The 6,766-nt window shown below is 37.6% G+C and overlaps 1 long non-coding RNA gene across 1 annotated transcript; it reads right to left on the minus strand.

Moving 5' to 3' along the window:
* Window positions 1–320: 320 nt before the first annotated feature.
* Window positions 321–2,032, minus strand: LOC124291347. The gene is made up of 3 exons (XR_006902193.1): window positions 1,652–2,032; window positions 687–837; window positions 321–394 (listed from the first exon to the last, which is right to left on the minus strand). It is a non-coding gene; the product is annotated as an uncharacterized LOC124291347 (long non-coding RNA).
* Window positions 2,033–6,766: the final 4,734 nt, after the last annotated feature.

Consider the following 6,766-nt stretch of genomic DNA (forward strand, 5'->3'; position numbering starts at 1 on the left):
TCGTAGAGAATGAAGGATGTAATTGCAACCCAAAATGGAAATGAAATACTTGTTCTAGGCCGTGCAAACGGTGTGCCCTTGCGCCACTTAAGTTAAAGGAATAAACATATGTAAAACCTACTTATATAAATATTTATCTACTTATAAATATTCATACCATGAATACTTATTTTCGTTTTGCATGAAAAGTACTTGAACACATAATACTTTCTTTACAAACTTATATGATGTAGAACAACGAATTATGGATTAACATCAACTCACAATTGCTCCTATTTTTTAACAAAGTAACACTATCCAGTGTAACTCACTTGACAGTCCTTTACAATGAAGGTCTTCGCCTCATCTCTTAGGAGTCCGGGAAGACCCAGGATCACTGTGGCCAGTACTGCATCTTTACAAAGGATAGAGTATAACATAATTGACACTATTACCATAATTAATTGTAGGCATAACTGAACACATGGTTACACAACGAGACTGTTGTATCACCTAATGAAAAATATATCAGGTTTTCAGAAAGCTACAATCCTTCCATTCACTGTCCAAATTACCTGGAGCATAAAATTATCCGTTAAACAAATAAAAAAGTTGTTTATAGATTATATTTTCAGGGACCAACCATTCATTGGGTGTATAGCTATATTTACGCAATAGCGTCTGAAACAGGAAAAAAACATGCTTACACTTTTTTCTGTTTCATCAGTTCTTGTATCCACGTCTTTCATCAAAGCTTTGACATAATCCTGGACTTTCGATGAATTTCTGATTAGGTAATAGATTCTTTCAGACACCTTTCCCAGTCGAGAGTATTCTGCACAGATCTGAAATCATAAACTATTTTGTGACAACATAACAAAAAAAACCCACACTTTTATTTATTTATTTTAAATTTTGAGTGACTGTTACAAATTATACAATATGAGAGAAAACATTACAAAACATTGGATTAAAAGTTATCGACATCATGGAATACATGTATATTCAAACAAAATCTGAGAAACTTACTATCGTGCTGCTACCTTCTAAATAAACTTCAGTCGCCAAATGAGTCCATCTTTGAAACCAGACGTCAATGATATCATTATTCTGATAATACAGAGGATATATGGAAACAAAAAAGGACAGTTCTTATTGATGGTATTATTGGCTTTACAGATACATTACAATTTGAGATATATCATTGAATAGGAAGTTCTTACTTTAAATTGTACATTTTAAACATATATAACCAATTTAATGCTGATATCGTACACATAAGGGACGTAACTCTAATGGTATGACTGAGCTAGGGGAGGTAACTCTAGTGTGTTGTCAATCTGTTGTTAATGTGACAAAGAAGGTTGTCAAATTTAAACCGTGTTCCTGAAAATAATGGAATAGAAAATATATGCGCTTAAACTGAACATCTTGACATTCTAAAGCACACGTAAGTACTTAATGTTATTACTCGACAGATATTTGTGTTATATCTAAGGCTATATGGCCAGTTATTCTTCGGAATGTGTGCACAAATTTGTATGCTGACCAGTTGAGACATTTCTTCATGATTTTCCGTTAATATGGACAATGCGAGAAACAGAAACACGGTATTTGTACTCTTTAGTTATCTAATGAAAGGAAATTGTAAAAGTGTTTTGCATATACTTACTATAACCACTCTTCCCGCTCACTTTGACGCTGCCGACGCGTTACAACTCATTTACTGTGACCTTCGCTGTGAAGGACATTGGAACTGCGCATGCGCTCAATCCGTCAAGTTTGACAACCTTGTATTGTCAAAGTTTGAGAAAACTCAAAATATGACAATGCTTTGACAATAAACTATTGTCAAGACATATCCTGTGTAAAACGCGTGGTTAAACTATAAACATGATCGTTAACACTATCTAAATATCATATCTAATGAATGTTTGTTTTAAAGCAATCAGTATAAGACTCGCAATGTTGTCACAATAACAACATGGGTTGTCATACTGACAACTCTCAATGTTCAAACTGACAACTTATAATTGTCAAAGCAATAATGACAACGCTAAAATTGTCAAATTGACAACGTTTTATTCTCAGACCATGCACTCTCGAAAGTTTCCCGAATTCAAAGCATCCTGTGTACGTGACCTCGTGGTCGGTCGTAATGATGACCAGTGGTGACCAAGCAGGTACCTGGTATAGGCAGGTACCAGGTATATGCAGCGATATCCATTAGTCTGGGGATCCTGAAGATGGCATCCCTAAATCGAGGCTGAAGCATTTCATGGCGGAGTATAAGCCGTGTTCGGCATGCCTATTGGTCCAGGTTCGTTAGAAGCTGTATCATCGAGCCTTTTACACGTCGTGATATATTTCAAATACTGTTCGAAGCGGCACAAACCATATTCGCTTACTCACTACTTCCTTGTTGGCTGCCCTGGGTGAACGCTTGAAGATTTACACACAACATCTTTGACAGCGTGGACAAGGATACCTCAACATTTACATATAAACCTGAATGTTCTGCACGTTTCAGTCCATCCAACTGTGTCATATGTGTAGACTAGACATTGCAGGAGATAGGGCGTGCCCCTGAGAAACACCAGCTGACATAACATTACCGGATTGGTCGCTCAGAGGGTTTGCCAGGGGTTTTTGACTCATGATATTGCATATTTCATCTGAAGTTTGTGCATGTTGAGTTTTAGGAACCCATTCAACTTCCAGGTAAGAACTATGCTCGCTGTATGGGGGAAAATATATATACGGATGAAGTGGTCAAGCATGTTGCATGGTTATTAAAATATCATTTATATTTATAAAATCAATATCGACACAAAACACATGCAGTGAAAGGTTAAAATTCAACTTTCGCTTATAGATGTAAACAGTGGAAATGAGCTGTTTCTGGTCATTTCTGAAACTCTGCCACAACCAAGAATGAGTGAATATGGTTTTACGCCGCTTTTAGCAATACCACGCACGGCGGACACCAGAAATGGAATGGGCTTCACACTATGTACCCATGTGGGGAATCTAACCCCCATCCCACACACCCTTCTCAAAGGTGTGCACTCCCCCCTTTCTCAAAAAGCTGCATCCGCCCTTGACCCGGTTTTTCGGGGTGACTAGCGAATGGTTAAACCACCAGGCTACCCCGCCGCCCAGCTGTAACCATGAGGCTAAAGAGCGGACTTGTGTCGCAACAAACCACCTGCCTTGAAAGTTGGTGTGAAACGTCCAGACGCGAGAAATATCATGATCTCAATTTACAAAATAGAACTTATAACAAACTGTGATCATCATCACTAGAAACACGTATTGAAACACAGCTATTCGCGGCGAGCGATGCTTCAGCCCAGTCAATCCCTTGACGTACGTATTACTAAATACTGCCCGGAGTTGTCAGTTTGTAGACATAAACATGTTTAGGAGGCAGGAAGTGGTATTTTGAATACGTACATCACACTTGCTGCGACCGGAAGTCTAGAAACTTCAGGTTAGAATCGAATCAGGTGATCAGGACTGCATGGTGCTTTGATTGATGACGTGTCAACGTTGTAGGTATTTCTCACAATATCAACCACCTGGTTGTCAGGTCCATATTCCATCATTTACATGCAGCCGGCGTGTGGCCGAATATTTCTGAGTGCATGGAGCGTGTGACAACTCATCAACGTGACCAGCATGACACAACACAAGGAAGCCCAGGACTACTGTCGTGTACCTACGCATACACATTACATAATGGGCGACAATGGCTTCCAGTGGACTTATCAAATTGCATGTATTGATTTGTTCGCGAATCCACTGTCGAATGCCAGTTGTGATGCAGCTTAGGACCAGGCAATGTTGTAATGAACGCGAAACACGTCAGGATGTCATTTATTACTTTTAACCATTTGTCAATTTCCTTCGACGTCAAGACAGTCTCTTTCTTGGGTCGATATAAAAATATTTAATTTGACATTGTAATCGTATTTTGTTGAGCTATCATAATATTCCTAGAATTAAACCACGAGAGGCAATTGTGACATGACGTAACATGAAATACGAGTACCAGATAGGATAAAGGACAGTGTTTGTTAAGTCTCTTCAAGTTCCTAATTAATACTTCTTCAAGATGGCACAGAACAGCCAAGCAAAAGAAAGTATATACCCATGTTGGATTAATGCTGAAACTGATACAAACAAGAACCTGATATACGACGGTGGAGTATTTGGTACGGCTGTCACGACTGTGTTTTGTGACATAATGTAACGTTAGCACTGGTTCGACGACTGTCTATGCACCAAGTAACAATTAACGTTTGTGATTCTTGCCAATCCAAATTTCAACCGTTTTCTATCTTTTGCCCGACATCTTCACATTCAAACTGTACATCTTAATTGTTAGTTTAGTTGTCACGATAGGGGGTCACAACTCTGCCCACTGCATCCATCCGTCAACACCCGCATTATTCCATAAACCGTTTGACCTTGAATCACAGGAGATGGTAGGGTTTTGTTTTGTTTGGTTTGGTTGTTTAACGCCACATTCAGCAATAGTCCAGCCATATGGCGACGGTCTGGAAATATTCGAGTCTGGACCAGACAATCCAGTGATCAACATCATGAGCATCGATCTACGCAATCGGGATACGATGACTCAACCAAGTCAGCGAGCCGTATCTTCACGGGTGGAGCTGGTAAGGAATTACGCCCGCCATCGGACATCCGGGTTAGCATCAGTCTCTAGCAACCTTTGCTGCTCGTCATGGCGGATAGGCTGGTCAGTCTTGGTAACTCGTTTCACTGCTTATAAATGTATTCATGGTCTATGATCATAACATCAATCACTGGATTGTCTACTTCAGACTCCATTGCAGGATAGCTGGATACTGCAGAGTGAGATAAACAGGAAGAACACAGCACCCTGACTCACATCGTCATGTCGCATTTATCAAAAGTAACCCTGACAATCTGCATTTATTGTATGCACGTACTTCTTTGAATAAAACAGTAATACTAATAACTCCCTAGAACCACTGTTCTGTAGAGTGGAGTGACATGGAATATATATAATCCCCACAATCTGCAGACCATCCGCCCTCCCATAAAATCAACGTTTTGTGGAGTCCTGTTGTAAGGTAAATGTTACCGGAAGTAAGGGACCGTTCATAATTTATGGCTTGGGATGCAGCTGGGCGACGTTTTAAAAAGCCCAGAGGGGTCAAAATGGTTTTTTGAATTTTCTGTTTTAAAATTGGTAATTACCACTTTTTTCTGATAATTACAACTTTTTTCTGGTAATTACCACCTTTGAAACTGGTAATTACCACTTTTTTCTAATAAATACCACTTTTGAAACAAGTAAATTATAACTTTTAAATTTTACTTATTCATATTCATTTTATGAGTTTTAAAATAATCTCTTAATATCACGATTGAACTTTCATTTTACATACTGAATGTTATGTAATTGTTTTTCCATTTTAAAAAATAACGCCATGGATTATTGATTGTTGCATTTTTGTTTGCATATAGCTTCTACAAATATATTTTTATCATTTCAGATTATCTAGATACACATGTAACATTTTCAGTTTCGGTATTAAAGAAAAGCCAGAGCTTACATTTTTTTCATGACAGGAATGTCTTGTCTAAATCTAGAGTTTATTTTGTGCATTTTCATTTTGTAATTGACTGATGAGAAAACTTTAACTTACTCGTTTAATTTAAATGTATAGAGAATCTCACCCGAGTGTCTTTGATATCAAATATATCACCACAAGTTGATAAAGTCACAAATATCCGAGGCATGTAATAAACGAGTGTTGATATACATGTATTTGATATCAGAAGACACGAGGGTGAGATTCTATTTATCATAACAAAATCACTCTTCATTAGTTTTCAATAGAAAAAGTGTACATCTCTGATCATGGTACTGCCATTAGACTTGCACAGTAGCGATGTCATTGCATTGTGATGTCATCAGGTTTTTGACGTCATATCATTGTGAGTCATGCATTGACGTCAGAGCATTGTATAAAAACTACTGTCAAAACGATATCTCCTAGCAGACATCGTTTGATCTCATACAGGCAATATCTCCGGTGGAACACATTTTTTTAATAACCGTGGAAGACACTGCAGTGTAAAATTTTACGGCAATTAAAACGCATAAAATTGATGTGAATAAGAATACGAGGGGCGATCAAAAAGTATGTAGAATCACCAAGAAAACGATACAAATGCAGTTATTTATAGATTTTATTTTTCTACATATTATCTGTCAAGCTCAAGCAATTTGGTTTTGCTATGTTCAAGTCTCACGATCCCCATTTTGTTTGACCTTTCCTCTTGGTACCCTAAAAAACCGCACAATCTACAATAAATGCATCAAAAACTTCAGGAAACAAAATATGCAAGAAATATTTTGTGTGTTTGAGATTGATAGAAGTCCCCTGAATCACACTTAGATATTAAAGTTCATAAAAAAGCAATTTGAAATTACAATCGCTTGTTAAAGTGACTCCCCACTTCATGTTGACTGAAAGCGCTTGTTTTGGAGACACTACCCATCCCCCTTTCAGATAATCATAAGGGCATAGATTATTTTAATGTTTTCACTTATGCATACATGATGCAAAGGGTTCAAACTAAATACTGAATGGTCACACAAGTGTCGAGAATATAGTTAGGCTACGTACTTTTTGATCAAACCCTCGTAAATACAAATTAAAAGTTCTAATTAACTTGTTTCAAATGTGGTAATTACCAGAGAAAAAAGTGGTAATTACTAGTTTCA

Source organism: Haliotis rubra, unplaced genomic scaffold, assembly GCF_003918875.1.
Source record: "Haliotis rubra isolate DU_JTF1 unplaced genomic scaffold, ASM391887v1 Scf49, whole genome shotgun sequence".
In the NCBI taxonomy this organism is placed as follows: Eukaryota; Metazoa; Mollusca; class Gastropoda; order Lepetellida; family Haliotidae; genus Haliotis; species Haliotis rubra.